The sequence below is a fragment of the Propithecus coquereli genome, unplaced genomic scaffold, assembly GCF_000956105.1.
Source record: "Propithecus coquereli isolate 6110/MARCELLA unplaced genomic scaffold, Pcoq_1.0 Scaffold421, whole genome shotgun sequence".
Classification (NCBI taxonomy): domain Eukaryota; kingdom Metazoa; phylum Chordata; class Mammalia; order Primates; family Indriidae; genus Propithecus; species Propithecus coquereli.
Genome location: NW_012149964.1, coordinates 1,194,070 through 1,210,876, shown reverse-complemented (window position 1 = coordinate 1,210,876; position 16,807 = coordinate 1,194,070). Strand labels below are relative to the sequence as shown.

Here is a 16,807-nt window from a genome sequence, read left to right as displayed (position 1 = left end):
TTTTCCATCTTTATTTCTATTGGTAAATAGCTATTCCCTCACCTCCAAAAAGGAACTGAGATCTTTGAAAATACACACATTCTTGATTTTTAGGAGCCAATATATGACTAATGTCTCCTGACTTATCTTCCATTTAGTTCTTTCAAAACATTTTAAATGACTAAGTGAATGTTATACTGAGAGTGTGTTTTGCGCAAGAGTATTTGGCATATTCTTAAAACTTAAGGCTGTTAATCAAGGTGCTATGGAAAAAGGACTACCTTTGTAGTCAGACAGACCTAGGTTTGAACGGTGGCTCTACCCCTCATTAGCTATGTGTTTGAGCATGTGTGGCTTAACCTCTCCCTGATTCCATTTCTTATTTCTTACTTATTCTCCCTGGACTTCCTCCTACCTCAAAGATTCTGCTCTGTATTTATTAGCATGAATAGTATAAGTAAATAACAACTTTAGTAATACTATGGTTTAAAAGTTCTGGCAAAAGATTGAGTAAATAGAAAATTTAAACTATGAATCAAAACATACATTGAGGTTTATCCTGGGCTATGTTCTTTCCTTCTCCTCACTGCTTCTTTTGTGCACACCTAAATGAAACTTATCTATCTAACCCTTAATTGAAAGATATGTAAATGTTTCAATTTAATTTCAAATCAATACAATATATGCAAGGCACACATGCAAATGAATCATGGAAGAAGAATCACAGAAGTAAATAGACTTCATTCTATAAAATGCACTTTAATTTTTACCTTTTAGATCATGCCATTGAACTCATTTGATTGTTCATATTATGATTTCATCTTTCACATACTCTGTAGTCCACAGAGTCATTGTCCTCAAAACCACATGAAAGTCACTGGTTTGTTTCCTTATAAAAATGACATAATGGATTAAAGCTGGAATTCTGTAGCTAATGACTCATGCTTGCATTTGTATGTTTTAAGAGACATAATTTATAGAAAAGAAGCATCCAGCCTTGAGCTGTTTCAGATTTCAGTTGCTCATATAAATTAAGAAAGGCTAACATAAATAAGGGTACATGGTCTGTCAAGTGGTCAGTCATCTAATTTACACCTCACAAAAAATACCCTTATTTGTCTTTTGCATGTTTCTCTTTCATTGTAAATATATATGCTCATTATATAACACACACATACATATCTTCTACCTATATGTCAGTAAGAATAAAAGTCATATTTTTGAAAGTAATTCACATAGTTGTATTAACTTTCTAATTTTTGAAGCCAGGAGTGCAAATGCACTTTCTGTTCATTCTGAGTTTATTAAGCATGACGTGATTCTCAAGGACAGTATGATGTAGTCCAATTTTTAAAGGCTTTCATTTAATATGCCACGTAGCCTTCAAGAGGCAGTGAACCATGCGGGAAAAGAACTTGATCTCAGAGTTAGGTGATTTGGGTTCTCTTTGTAGCTTTGCCAATAATTAGCTGTGTGACCTGGAGTGGATCAGGACTCTCTCTAAACCTCACTTTATTCATCTTTAAAACATAAGCAATATTAAGTCACCGACAAATGTAATCAGTATACTTTTTAGTTCTACTGCTTTATTAGAATGCTTAGTACTTAATGTGTTGTTGCTTTCGTAATGTCATCCATGCATTTAGGAATAATAAAATGCTTTGCTAATATTCCTCAAAATAATCTAAAAAAAGAATGACTTTTTTTTTGGTTTTGGGAACAGTCACGTGGCATTCCGACAATTGATTTTATCTGAAAGTCTAATCTACAGCTTATTATTTACTTACTTGTAATATAAGCCAAAGCATAATTCGGATATCTAAGGGCTTGTTAATAAGAAGTAATTCACATGACTCCTACCTGTAGGGACCTTACCATTTCCATTTGCATTGTTCAACTAACCTAATCTATTGCTAGATACACAGAAGGTGCTCAACTCCTGTTTGCTGATTTATTTATTTTTTATTAAGTTTAGAGCATAAGAGCAACAAGACTGAGCATGAATGACTCCAGACTTACGGAGATTTTTTTTTTTTTTAAATCTTATCCATTTGAAAATCTCTGTGAGTCAGTAAAAAAGAGATTTGGTCATTATATGTTTAGGTGATAGTGAAAATGGCACCTGAGAGAGTCAATCCAAATTGGTTTTGCTTCTTTGGGCTTTTGGGCAAAGAGGTTTTTCTATCAGTATTTTCATCCCATACAATCTCTTTTTTATATACTCTGCTTTCTGAATTTTTTCTAAATTTAACAATAACCTTTTTCTGCCAAATCCTTTACATAGAGCTCATCTACTGGATCTCCAACTACTGACTAGACTCCAAACTACGGAAGATCAGAACTAAGTATTGTTTCTTTTTCTGGGGAGCTCTAAGTACTCAGTCAAATGTCTTGCCCAGAGCAGAATCTTAACAATCATTGAATGTAATAATGCATAAAGCTGGGGGAAAAACTGACTAAGTGTTCATTTTTAATATTCTGAGATAAATATCATCCTTCAATATTCCCCAAAGCTCTAAGTAATGAATGCTTAATCTTTGGACCTCTGTTCTCTTCTCTCTACAACCTTCTTTCCCTTGGAAAGTTTAGAAATTCAGCAAAAACAGTGTAGTGTGGATTGCTTCAAATCATTTTACCTCCAGGGCTGACCTATCTCCAGAGATCTAGTATCATTATTTTTTCAGCTCTCCAAAGAACATCTGATGGTTCATGTCTCACCATTATCTTAAATATATCCAAATCAAAGGTCACTCTCTCACCTGTCACTAACTAGTTCCTAACTTATCTTTTCTCCCACTGTGAAACATGAATATCCTACGGTCTTTTGGAATGTCACCGTTCTTCTGTGTCAATTCAGACCCTAGTGTCCTCGGGCTCCAATTCAGTTCCTACCTATTCAAATAAAATTCCCTTAATTGGCTCTCTTTCTGCATTTGTACATGGTATACAATTCAGTACTTCATTATATAATGTCTTGATTTTTGTCACATGTCAATATAGTTTATCTTCCCAAATAAAATATAAGTTCCTCAGTAGTAGGAACCATACCACACAAGAAATGTTTGTTACCTCCTGGCTTGACAGGTCTGTGACTCTTAGAATAAGTGCTAGATTCTCAGCCATATTTTTACAATGGCAGGTATAATTAAAATTCAAAAAATATTTCTTAAATAATGATAATGATACAAATCTACAAGATTACTTAGATCAAGAGCAGGCTTGAGTGCCACAGGTTAAGATCTGACTGAGGACAAAAGTTTGAATAATTCCTTTGAAATTATTTCATACCAACACAAATGGTACAGCTTTAGATTCATTAAAGATGGTGATAAGGGCTCTAGATTTTATTTTTGGGAGAAAGTAATTGGAAATCAAAATGGAACACTGATAGAAGTCATGAACAATCTGCCGTCACATCACCCTGAACGCGCCTGATCTCGTCTGATCTTGGAAGCTAAGCAGGGTTGGGCCTGGTTAGTACTTGGATGGGAAAAATCATGAAAAAGCTATAAATAATCTTTCCTTCTCTCCTTCCTACTATTTGAGATCATCCTCAAAGACTCGGAGGAGTTCTGAATACAAACACAGGAAATTGAACACTTCTCATAAAAGAAAAGGTCTAATACAGGGGAATAAAAGATCATATGCAGTGTAATTAAAGGTCTGTAGATGAATAATTGCCCACAAAATTTCTTTTTCTTTTGGAACCCTTTATAAAATAATAGCTTATGTATCCAATTCAATCTAAAAATATATTACAGGAATAAGACAACTTCTAATCATGAAGCTCAATCATAAGCTAAGCATTGACAACATTGATATTCAGCAAGATATTAATGAACTTTCATTTAAAATTCTCCACTGAAAGCTGACTTTAGGATAAAATAATTCATTTTAAATGAAGAATAGGATCACTTCATACAAATTAAAATTTTCTCCTGAAAAGTCTTTTTCAATACTTGTATTTAAGGCAAATGTTGCCACCTTACCCACATGCACAGTATATTTTAAAGATTTAAATTTAGAGTATACAGTATTAAATTGTTTATCAGTACTTCTGTTTCTTTAAAATATACTGTGCATGTGGGTAAGGTAGCAATGTTTGCAGTAAATAAGGTATTGGAAAATTATATTTTGAAACATAGAAGTTATGCACAAACAATGAGTGCGATGCGCACCTCCGGGGGAATGGACACACTTGAAGCTCGGACTTGGGGGGGAGGGAGGGTAAGGGCATCATACGTAACCTAATCATCTGTACCCCCATAACATGCTGAAATAAAAAAAAAAAGTTACCCTCTGTTATTTGGGCTCCAGACATCACAAGAAATGTGAACAGGAGTAGGGCTAATGGATATAAAAGCAAGGGGAAAAATCAAAATAAATCGAAGCACTCTTTTGAAAAATTGGAAAGAGAAACCAGCAGGGCTTGGTTGACTTTCAAGAAACCTTGCTTGGCTGAAGTGCAACTGGATAGCGAGCCTTCCAATTTACTCTGCAGAAAATGATTTGGATTTTTTTCTTTTAGTTTTTCATCTGTCACTTGTTCATCTATCAGCATACGTTTATTTAAACTTTGACCATATGCAAATGAATGTCTACTTCTTTGTAGAAAAATAAACATTTATCATATGTTTTTTAATCATCCTAGAGTAACATGATTCTCTCCCTCTCTCTCCCCCCCCCACACACCTATATATCTAATTTCTTAATTGCTTCATTTATTTCTGAGCATCTAAAGTTCTCTGGAACCAAATATCCATGACATGAGGAGAGGGAAGAGTACTGGAAATAGAATGGAATTTTGAATGAGAAAGTGTGGGTTTGTTTGAATGTGGTTGTAGAATTAATTCTGTGTGAACTTGGATAAGTAATTTAACCTCTATGACCCTTATTTTTCTCATTTGTGTAATGAATGTAATAATACTGGCCTTAACTAACTTGCAGTTACGTTGAAAATCAATGAAAGAATAAATGAGAAAGATACCTGAAAACTCTAAAATATCTACAAGCGTAAATTATATTATGGTGTAAAAAAGTAGATATATTAATAATAGGGATGTTTTCTGATTATATTATCAAACATTTCCACCTGTACATTGCCTTTGTTAGGAAATAAGATAAAAAACATGGAGGAAAAAAGTGGGAAAGAAAATATAAGAATAGATCTTAGGTTGAAAAAAATCTGTAATAAAAATAATGAAAAATTTAAAAATATATGAAATAGAAAATATCAAAAAGAGTTAGAAGAATATAAAATAGAAATTAGGATGAATCTCAGAAAAATGAATCTACATTAGCAAATATGTAGTAAGATGAAGAAATTTGGACATCTCTGCATGTTATATGTATTTAGTCTTCCTGAAGCCTTCATAGTTATAGGAATTAAAATATTAAAGGTTTTAATTAGAAAACATAAATATTTCCAGTTTTCTTCTTTATTGTGGGTAAAAGAATTATCTATGTTCAAAGGTTGATAATATGAATCACTGGAATTATTTATATGTGTACATTGCTTTCATGTCAAAACAACTTTTGTCAAAGCATTTTGACCCATTTAACCTTTACTTCTGTTTCAACTTCCGTATATTTATTAAACGATTTAAAATTTAAAAATGTTTAAAGCCTTTCCGTCTCTCCCCACAAAAGGAAATATCTATCATGGTATGATTTACCATTCGAGATGACTAGAAATCTTGTTATAAATCCTATTAAGAAAAATATCAATGATAATTATTCTTTAGTAACATTTCTATACCTTAAAGAAGTTAGTTTTTAATCTACTGGAATATAAGATATAACTTAATGGTTTCTGAAAAGGCAGCAGGGTATTATACATCTTATCACATCATTAAATAATTTGACTTGTGTAGTGTTTGTAGCTGCACATGGTTTAATTTAAACCACTTAAAAATGATTATGTTTAATTTATTATTGATAGCCAATGATATGTTAAATTTACTTTAAGTGATAAAAGACAAAAAGAAGAGACATTTTCACTCATCCAGTAATCTTTAAGACATGAATCATTTCAAATATAGGGCACTGGAATGAACGAAAAATGACAAGTTCAAGACCCGAAGTGAGGACTGCCTTTAACTTGTGTAAGAATTTCTTATGTAGTTGAAGAGTCATGACCTTTATTGTCTAGGCTATAAAAATCAACTACCTGAGCATCGTTACTTGAAATGGATTTTCAGAACTAGAAAACTTGTTATTTTCATAAGCTTGTAGCATCTGAAATAGTCTTAGTAACCATCCAGTCTGATTTAGTCTTTTAACAGATGAGGATATAGAGCCTCATAAAAGACTAGAACTCAGGTCATTGAACTCTAAATTTGCACTATAAAAATCTTTCCCACAGTGTTTATATGTTTTTATATATTAATTATTAATCAAATATATATTTAGAGAGCCCACAATGTGTAATGATATATGCAAAGGGTAGTTGGTGAGTATAAACATGAATAAAATATAATCTTTCTCTTATGTGAATTTATTAGCTAGTAGGAAAGAGAAGACTCAAATTAAAAAGTGAGATGATGCATAAAAAACCTTTAACACCATGCCTGGCAGATAGAAGACACTGAAATCTAAAATACAAGTTAAAACCCAAATAACAACGATAAAATGCAATACAATATGCTAAGTGCTGTGTAAGTGGTGCATGCAATAATGTTTATTATTTTTTTAAAATTTGAAATAGAAATTCTGGTGTTTTTATGTAAATGGGTATAATACAGATGATTTTTAAAATATGGCCAGTAGTCTTTTTAAACTGTACATACAAAATCATAACACATTCGAATTTTAAGTATTGTTTCTTGGCTTTATAGTCAATATAATACCCTTCTTCCCCATACCCTCCAAGATATACTATTAAACAGTACATCTTTTTCTGAATTAAGTATGAGGATTTGCCTGCAGTCATTTCTCAATGTCCCCCATTACCTGAAGCTCATTACTTCATAACCCACCTTATAGTCCCATGATTTCATCTTGGCTTTTGACAGCTACTTTGGCATCTGGTTACTGTTAGCCCTATATATGCTCTGCCCAGGAGTTGGGCGGCAGTATTTCATACCATTGTGGTGGGAGTAGAGGATGTGCAGAATTCAAACATGGGATGGGGAGTTGTCCAAAGTCAAGTTTAAATTACTAACCCTAAGTCTACAATCACAATGAGAAGGAAAAAAGTGACACATTTGAACAACATTTTTCAAAAACTATTCTGAAACTGTATTAATGGATTGACTTGGGACTTAATGGAGAGAAGTGATGCAAGAATGATTCCAAGGCAGAAAGAACAAGTATTGTTTCAATTATCACAAGAAAGTAAAGACATCTGGGAGGAAGGGTAGAGTATTTTTTAATAATTTCTAACACTGTAAGTGTTGTCATAAATGCATTCTGTATTATGCTACAGAAATAAATGAACTTTTATTTGATCTTGTTGCTTCACTCTGAATGAAGAGACTCAGAATATCCACTATGTTTGAACAAATTTGGCTTTTCTTCTGAAAATGATACTTACCCTACCAAGTAAAGTATAAATCTAAGGTTACAAAAAATGAAATTACTTTAGAGCAATGTATCATCTTCTGAGGGTTTGAATGTTTTTAACTTTTAAATTCTGAATTAAATATTTGTGGGAGTTTTCCCCACATTCTTTTCCCCATTTTATATATCATATAATTTGTGTCTCTACTTACATTTGTAACCTTAGGGAAGTAAGTCATTTAATCTCAGTGGCTTCTGTATTCTGCATTTGTTTATAGCAAATAGGTTAGTGTGAAGGATTCTTACAGAAAGATCACCTAGCACAAAGCTCGTATTTTGGAGCTGTGGACATTGAGGCCCAAGTTAAGCAAGTGACTGGCATATTGTTCTTTCATTCATATTGGGTGGGAGAGTAGGAGAGAGGGAAATCAATGTTGCCTCTACCATAAATTGCAAAACTATAGTATTACATGGAATTGCCTTTTCTGTCTAACAGGACTTATTAGTTTCTTTGGGAAGTACTGTGTAATACGTTATTCACCTCATCGGCATCTGACAAAATGTTAGATGCATACCAGGTCCTCAATAAACATTTGTTGAAATTCCATAATTCTTGCAAGTTTTTTTATTTACCTTCATCTTATAGTTCACTAATTTGGCAGATAAATATGGACAGTGAATTTTATAGATTTATTTACATGAAATTTAGAAAACTGGCTAAAGTTTGGCAGCAGAAGCAGAAGAAGTTGAGATATCCAATGAGAAGAGGGTAATAATCCTCTAAAGTAATGACTGTGTAATTGCTAACTTAAAATTTTGGATAGCAAGAGTCATTGTATCAGTGAGTAGTCTTTTAGTCTTATAATTCTACTATACAAGTTTCTTCTCATTTGCATAGTAAGTTTTAAAATAAATATAGAAGCATGAAGAAAGGACTAGAGGAGTAAGTCTATTGAGAAAACAGATCATTTCTGCTTTTTTAAAACATTGGTTTAAAAAATATTTGTTGGAGAGATACCAGACCCTCCTCATTTTACTTCCACCAAGAATAAAGATATCAACTTCTCTCTGAGTCTACTTTAGACTAATGTTAAATTTGAAAATAAAAGATATGGGCCTATTTGGCCTCTGGAAGTCATTGACTAACCAAAAAATGCTAGAACAATCTACCTACAAGCCACAAAGCATTAAATTAACTGTTTAAGATGAAAAAAATCTAGTAGATTCATGATCTTATCAATCAAAGTAATTCATTAATAGTAACTTCCGATTTCCTATAACATTATAAAAGTAAGGGAATAAAATTTATTTTTATAAGTTTATTTGCTGTAAAGGCATTTAGGAATTTTTACTTTCAAAAGAAAAGTTCTGCTTCACTCTGAGCCATCAACCCTGTAGTACTTTGACTTCACTAATTAAAGGCTAAATGATAAGGAAATTCTATAGCCAGAAGGTGGAACTGATCCTAAACATTGATCATCTCTTCACCAGACATGCATGTGGCCAATAAAATGGTCTCTGTCTCATATGTCTATATATCTACATATATATAACATGATATATTTCACTGTGAAATGGAAAATAAAACTGTGTATGCTACAGCTAAGCTTTAGCTAAACTAATTTAAGAAGATTTATGATTTTTTAATTGCCCTAAAATATGTTCAGAGAGATTACCTGAAATCATTTCAGGGAAATTTGTTATTCTGTTAGATGCCTTGAGTTCTTAAATATTACTATGCAGGGTGGTAAAAATTCTACTTTAGCTTTTCCTTCATCTTCTTTCACCTTTATTTTAACTATTGGGACCCAGTTTCCTAAGAGCGGTAATACAACAAATCAAGATAGATTAATGATTACCTACTATGGGCAAGGGATTTGCCATATATGTGGGCTGGTCAGCAAAAGCTTCATGCAAGAGGTGGGGCTTGAACCAGACTGGAAAACCAGGTAGAACTTATATAGGTTTGGGCGGGGAAGCTACATACCACAGTACTGGACTTCTCCAATCTCACTTCAGTATTTTTGGCAATAAATTATTTTCGAATTACAAATCATAGCTTTTATGTCATTTTTAAAATGAAAGTGATCAGTGGAAATAATTGGTTTGGTTTTTCATTTTTTAAAACCTACTTTTAAAAAGCCTTTAAGCATACTTAGAATTTTTGTAAGTATGCTCTTTTTACCCTGCATTAACTTTAGTTTAGGTATTGTACTCTGATATGGTTTTTCTACCTGGGTTCAGATTAGTAAACTAAAAAACTGACAACTACTTTTTACAGCACCTATTTTCTAAGTCATAGTTATCAAATTATTTTTTTTCTGATTCAATTGTGAAAAGGAAATACGTGGCAAATGAGATCAGACAACACTTCAAACTTCTCTGATACATGATGAATGATTTTTAATGACCCTTATGTCACTCTAGTCTCAGACCTCCAGGACTTCAGTTTTCCTGCTTGAATTTCAAATAGGCAACCTTACACAAATGACCAAATATGAATGGCCTTTGTTGTGGTGTCACATATATTACAAACCACACACACCTATGTGTCCAACTCACTGCAGTAACATCTGCTCTGCCCGTTATCTAAACATACAACAGCATTATTTTCCTGATTTCATTTCAGTCTTTATATTATCTCTATAACTTCGCTGAGCTTCACTCATCTTCTTGTCCCTCAGTCTCTCAGCATTAACAGTACTTTCTCATTTGCTCTATTTTTATTGGTATTCATAGCTGAATCTCTAGATGAAATGTTACATGTCTATCTTATTGCCTTGCCAAGCAGCATATCACGGATTAATGCACATTGTCAGTAATGATATCCTCACATTCACATGCAAATCTGTTCTGTCCAAAGACTTGCAGCTATAGTATGAAACAAAAATTAGCCAGTTCCCAAACAGAGGCAATAGAGTTTACTGTTTAACAGTATGGCCTCTGAAATCAAAACTGCCTGGTTTCAAGCTTGGTTTTGTTCATTTAGTTTGAGCAGATTATTTAACCTCTTTGTGTGCCTCGGTTTCCCCATCTGCAAACTATAGATAATAGTATACCTTCTCATAGGATAGTTGTGAGGCTTCTATGAGTAAATACATGTAAACCTCTTAGAAATGCATAGTACATAGTAAATTTCAATAAATAACAGCCTTTATTATCATCTTTTATATCTCTTTTGTGAAGAACAATTACTTGCTAACTTCGCAAGTCTTCCTGCCTTGATTATAGGAAGCTGTACTTGAAAAGTATTGAGTCTTGATTCCTGAGATAAAATGGGAGATATGTGAGTTTAAAATGTGCTCACAAAAAGATTTGAACACTGTGACATTTATTCATAGGCATTTACTGATAACTTTAAAGAAGATGTCATTTTTTATAAAAATGAAACAAACCCTTGCCAGTTTTTCATTGCTATTCTTTTCTAAACATCAGTTGACATTGTCTTTTTTTCCAGTGGTGTTCAGTTTTCACTTTTTATTTTTATACTGAGCCCACCCCACCCCCTGCCATTAATGCTAATTCAGCTAATGCTCACCCTCCTTGCCTCTCTCTCAATCAAGATGCTTCGCCTTCGTTCACTACTCACCTTCCTCCTTCCCAGGCTCTCTAACTACCTTGCACATTACTTCAGGTTGCCCCCATGGTGCCTTAAACTCACACTCTAAGCTCTGCTTTCTCTACTGCTCACTCCTTTGATCAGAAATTACTCTCTTTACTGTTCACCAGAGGATGTCTTGTTCCTACAGTCATCTGGTCCTGGATAATAAATAACATGTTTAGGAACTTGGGGCAGATGAAATGGCCGTTGCTGACCACCTATCTGCTTTCAAACTATTTCTTTGCAATGGCATGGCGAAATTTTTAGCTGAATTAAGAGTGGACATGCCTTTTCTCTTCCCTCAAAGACTTCAAGAAGATGGCTTTTCCACATAAAGGTATGGGAATACTAAATAGCTGTGTCTACAGCTTAGGATGTGACTATAAGTTCATTCAAACTCAAACTCAAGCATCTGAGTGCCCTTGGTTGAATTAAGAAGTTGGAGAAATTTACCTTACACACTTCCTTAGCTTCTGTGAAGCATGCAAGATTGCTGAGTGAAGGGGATATGGGAGTGGAATAGAGAAGTTTGGAAGAGTGGCAAAAGTATGGAATGTATATCTGGGAATATAGAAGAGAGAATTACCTAAGGACATATGAAAGGATTGCTGAGCAGTACTGAGGGCCCAGCTGAGACTGGAGACAATAATGTGTAGTGTTAGTTTTTCTCTATTAGTCCTCAGCACTCATGGTACATGAACCTCAAATAGGGGAGGCATGAAGTGAGGGCAGTGGAAGGGCATTAAGGAGTGTGCATTTTGAGTGACAATGGGAAATGTCGACATGACTAACATAAGGGTTAGACTGGGAAGAATAGGAAGTGAAGCCAAGAAAGGACATCATAACTAGGAGCTTTGGGAAGGGCCCAAAAGTCTTAATGAGGTCGAGAAGCAGGTTTTGGTTAAGGCAAAAAGGTACAGTGAAAAAGCTGACGGTCTCTGATTTCTAGTACATTGTTGTCCAATGGAACTTTCTTCAGTGACAGAGGTGGTCTATGACTGCACTGTCCAATAAGTAGCCACTAGCCACATGTGGCTAGTGAGCAGCTTAAATATGGTCCGTGAGACTGAGGAACTGAATCTACAATTTTATTTAATTTCATTAAATTGAAATTTAAAAACTCACATGTGGCTGTTACATTGGACAATGCAGTTCTAAAGGCTTTCTGATACCAGTCAATAAATTTATGCTTAGTTGTTAATAGGTAATAATGACAATATGTTACTTCTCTAAGTGGGCATTTGTATTTAAAGGAGACAATGACTGAGATTAAAGAAGGGAATTCCTGAATGTAGCATTTCAAGTGCCATGGAAAATCATGAAGGCTACTAGTTTGGGGGCCAAAAGGCCTCTCTACTGCTTCTCAAATTGGCCCATGCAAGTGGTCATCTATGAATAAGGTTAACTCTAATTAACAAGATTGACTGTATCAACTGCCACCTACATGTATAGTGAGGTAACAAGCAAGTATCTTAAGAAACTGCAGCTGGCACAGTCTTAGCCACAGCTGAGAGGAGGAATCAATGAACAAGAGGAAGTAGAGACGATGGGTAGAAGGAGACAAAAACAAAATTAAGATTACAGCTTATGTGCATCTTATTTGAAATCCTGCTTTCACTATGTCATTTGTGCATTAAAATGTCAGAAATGATTGTCAAAGAGTGGTTGCAGGTGAGCATTAGTATTAAATCTGCTAGTGACTGGCTAAATGATGATACAGCTTAACGTCTTGGTTAGTTTCAATGTTATTTGTCTAGAATGGAGATTACTAGCCCGTTTTGCAGCAATGTTCTTAGTATATGAAAAAGCCTTTGTAAAATGTTTTGAAGAACGGCAGTGATGGAGAGATTGATGGATTGAACACTCATTAGGCTGGTGATGGGCGATTTCTTTCTGAGGTTCAACAGTACAATATGTAGGTAAAATAACACAGGTATCCTGGAATACTGACAAATAAATAATAAATATGGCTTTGTGCAATAATTAAACATTTTCTAAGTGGTTAAAACTCATCTGTTTCATAACAATCAGGTGGGGTTAATATACTATATTGATATACAATAAATTAATATATCACAATGATATACTATTAGCCCCAATTTATGGCCAAATTTTCCTAGTTTGCTCATGGCTACCCAGGCAGTTAGTGGGACATTATATAGCATTTTTTGTGCTAGACAACAATAACCTTTATCAGATGCTCTACTAAAATAATCTCAATACATGCGCTATATGTCCTCATTTTGTGAGATATTCCACTGCTATAAAAGTGAGGTGGTAGGAGGCTCTTTAATGATACTGGCCAAATAGAATGGAGTTTCAGGAGCCATTAGAACCTGGGACTTAATTATTTTCCACTGGGCTCATCAAACTGCAGCCTTCTTCAATCTCAGGTCTTGAACAATATAATAAGAGCAGCTTAGGATACTTAATGTTGATTACTGATCACCTATTCCTTGAATTTTGTTTTAATTTTTGTATTTCCCTTAGTGAAAGCAGGATAACTATTACCTGAGGAAAATAAATGAAACAGTAAAAGAATTGAGGTTTGACTCAATTATAATGTTGAGATAATCCATTAAAATGTTAGGCTTTTTAGATTTTACTTTTATTGCTAAAGGAATAAACACATTCTTCCCAGGTCGCCTTGAAAGCACAAAGAAATATTTCTTATTCTGTTGCCTTAAGTTAATCTACAAGAATACCTTGAGAAATGGAGGGGAAAAAAATCCAATGGTACCAAAAAAATGAAGGGTAATAATATCTTCCTCATTCATAGGCTTGCCATTAAGACTATGTGAAATTATATATATGTAATGCTACCAGATCCATTTCTGGCATCCAAGAGGTTCTCAAAAATGTCAGTTCTCACCTCTGTTCTCATGAATTCATACTGCACCAAAGCCTGTCATGCTATTATTTGAAAGAGTCATCACTGTCATCCATGACACCTCTAGGTGGAGATAAACCCCTCCAGAAAGCCATAGGAAGGGTTAACAACTCTCTCTAGAATACGCAGATAGAAAAACACTGTCATTGTTGGCTTAAGCACCCCCAATCCTACCTTGACATGGCAATCACAAGCCTTATCCACCTTCTGAATTTCAGGACTTGCGTTGGGCTTGTTGCTGTAGATGATAGAAGCTATTAGGAAAGAAATCATGCTGATGAAACAATAGTTTTCTCTCTCCAGGAGGATCAGAAGAACATATTTAGGGAAAGAAAAATATAATTAAATATCCTATAACCTACCTCCTCCAAATATCAAAATATAGAAAAAATTATTTAATTCCCTCCACCTTTGGGGTGGGGGATTGGGTTGTAGATGATTTCCAAACAGTAAGGTGCTAAGGAAATTATACTCTTCTGAAAGGACAATATTCAGTGTGATTTAAATACTGCAAAAGAGAGGCAATGATCATGGTAGAAATCATTTTCCATGGGGCATGTCAGTTGGCTTTTGTCATTGTCTACACGTATGTGACCAACTACGCAGTAAAACCTTGTTTCTACTGCATTCATATTTTGATTATTGAATGGCTGATACCTAGGTAAACTTAATGAAAAATGTAAACTCTGGAACCCAGATGTCTTTTTTTCACGACTGTGTATGTGAGGTCACAATTGTCTGCAAACAGGGGAGCTCAGAGGTTACTGCGTAGCGTTCTTCACCCGCCCCCCCCCATCATTTTAGCTCAATCCTATGAGCTTCCTTCATTTATCCTGTCTAAAAGGTATGTGGTAAGGGGCATATGCACTTAGCAGCTCAATGATCAGAGCCTTCCTTGGATGGAACTTGTACTGGTAAATATTAATGAAGAAGCTGGCAGTGATTCTCGACCAAATTAGATATACAATAACTGCCGAGTGTCACTCGCTAAATTGGAGTTGGGGAACACTGTAGCTTAAAATAAAGGGGTCTTGAACACAATGCAAAGTGTTTATCACCTCGGGTCGCATACTACCCAACAGGAAACAAAAGGCAAAGGGCACGGCGCAGAAAAGAAACAGACACACAGACATGTTTTGAAATGATGAACTTTATGTGGCATCGGGAACGGCAACCTGTTCTCGTGTTTAGCAATTCCGAGGTACGCTGTAAAGACTGCTTGTCAGGTTAAACTGAGTAAAGGGACAGGAATAAGAGGCATCGCTGGAGACTTTCCGCAGTGCTTTTCAAAATATAAAACTGTCACCAAATGACTTAGGTAAGTTAATAAAAAAGGCTTTCTGGATGCCCTTATACTGTCCTCTTCAACTTACGTGACCGTCAGCAGCGCTATTCAAATTCAGTCAACAGCCGTTAGACTAAGACACAGATCCGCAGTGTGTATCTCCCCAGAGTTACGGGTGTTCACTGAGACCCTCCGGAAAATCGGGGTCGGTTTTCAATGAGAAAATAATAGAGGATCCTTTGCCCCACTCTGCTCCCACTGTCCTAAGCCGTGCGCCCCCTCCCACTTGCCTGCAGTCCGATTTCCCAAGAACGTAATCCGTCCCCCAACTCAGTTGCACCTTCTGCAGCCCGACCCTCTGCCCAGTGACACCGCGTTCAGTTTCCCTCCTCTCCCCCACCCTCACTTCTTGAGACCCCACCCCCGCCTTCCGTTTCTCTCTCAGCATCCCCCTCGCCGGGTTCTCCAGACCCCCACCTCCTCCCAGCACCTTCATCTCGAGTCCTCGCTCCTAATCCCCTTCGAGACTGTAGTGCTTCTCCTGTGAAACCTAAGCTCCTCTCTCCTTCCAGAGACTCAGTCTCCACGCGATCTGCGTGTTCAGAGTCCCTTCCCCCCCACCCCCTCCTGGGCCAGTGCGGTCCTGCAGCCTGCAACCATCCGGGACCTGTCCCCGCTCCCCACCCCACCCCCCGCCTAAATCATTAGGGTCTCCGCTAGCAATGCCGCCCGGGGCTCCAACTTACCACTAGCGTCCGGGAGGAAGACAAGGCAGCGGTCGCCGCGGCGGCAGCTAGATGAGAAACGGACTCGGCTGCAATCGCCCAGCGGAGCCCGTGGCAGTCGGTGCGCTGCGCTTCGCTGCGCGCCGCAACCTCGCGCCTCGGCGGAGGGAGTGAGGGACGGAGGGAGCTCGGCGCGATGGGAAGCGCCGGCAAGTCGACCTCCTCTGGGCGACCGTGCGCCCCCCGGCTATGTTTGGCACTCTTCGCTTCACTATCTTACTTTAGCTTAGTAACTGACCACCTCCAGCATCTCTGCACTAATCGCGTCTTCTTTCTTCTTCGATGGCCCCTAACTAACTACACTATTCTAAACGGACGAAGGCCACCACACGAGCTCCACGACGATCTCGACGACTCCGACGACAACGGTGTGCAGAAAGAAGAAAAGTTCATATGCAATCGGCAGGTAAGGGGCGGGCAGGCCGATGGAGCGGCCAAGGCTAGCAATCTAGCCGCTCCAAAGGCAGGATCAGAGAGATCGGTGCACCCGAGGAAGGAAGCGTCCTCGGCGAGCACCAGAGCGCCTACCCAGCGCTGGTGAAGCTGCACCGCGCTCTTGGGCAAACGGGGGATGAGGGGAGGAGCCAAGTGCAGCCAATCAGAGCTCAGAGTTACGTTGCCTGGGGCCTGTTTGGACCGGTCTCTTAGTGCATCTGGAGCCTACTGGCAGGGGGCGCGAGATCCCATGGTAGGGGTTGGGTTGGTGATTAACTTGATTCGTGAGGCTTGGAGACTTGGGGAACTGGGGTCAACATGGCACGGGGTAG

The 16,807-nt window shown here is 36.8% G+C and overlaps 1 protein-coding gene across 1 annotated transcript in view; it reads right to left on the bottom strand.

Annotated features, from left to right (window-relative positions):
• The window catches only part of HTR2C (5-hydroxytryptamine (serotonin) receptor 2C, G protein-coupled), a 274,355-nt gene extending 257,776 nt beyond the window's left edge, over positions 1-16,579 (bottom strand). The window contains exon 1 of the mRNA XM_012653519.1: positions 16,002-16,579. The gene's annotated coding sequence lies outside the window, so the exon portion shown is untranslated. The remainder of the gene's footprint in view (positions 1-16,001) is intronic.
• Positions 16,580-16,807: the final 228 nt, after the last annotated feature.